A 704-nucleotide genomic window follows, 5' to 3' on the forward strand; every position below is an offset into this window, starting at 1 on the left:
AAATAGCAATAATGTTTAGCATAATGATTATTATAACTGCTGTAATGATGATAATAATAATGATAACCATGATGATAATGACTAATGATAATAATAATCAAAATGATGACAGTAATGATAATAATGATGATAATAATTATCATTCAGTCCATTTATAATGAAATAAAGGCCAGATGTAATAAAATCCCAAAAGTCGAAAAAATGGCAAAATCTAGTGTATCATTATCATTGCCATTAGAATTATTGAGAGTAACGTCGAAAAAAAACCTTTTCGCTTTTTAATGGTAATTATGAAGATTTTAACATCAATTCAGGTAATTATGATGATTTCCATGATAATTCCTTTATTTTTAACAATACTGATGATAGTTATGATGATAATGACAATGATAATGACAATAATAATGATAATAATTATAAAATCATAATTATAATGATAATCTTGATAATTACTGCAATAATGGCAATAATTCATTCTATTCCAATAATTTTCATACTATTAATGGCAAAAGAAATAATAACATCATTATCATTGTCATTATAATTATTACTATTGTCATTATAATTTCTAAGATTATCATTATTGCTATTATCATAATTACTGCAATAAAAGCAATAATTAACTCTATTCCGATAATTTTCATACTAATAATGGCAATATAAATAACATCATTATGATTATCATTATAATTATTATTATTTTC

Source organism: Penaeus vannamei, chromosome 33 (assembly GCF_042767895.1).
Source record: "Penaeus vannamei isolate JL-2024 chromosome 33, ASM4276789v1, whole genome shotgun sequence".
Taxonomy (NCBI): domain Eukaryota; kingdom Metazoa; phylum Arthropoda; class Malacostraca; order Decapoda; family Penaeidae; genus Penaeus; species Penaeus vannamei.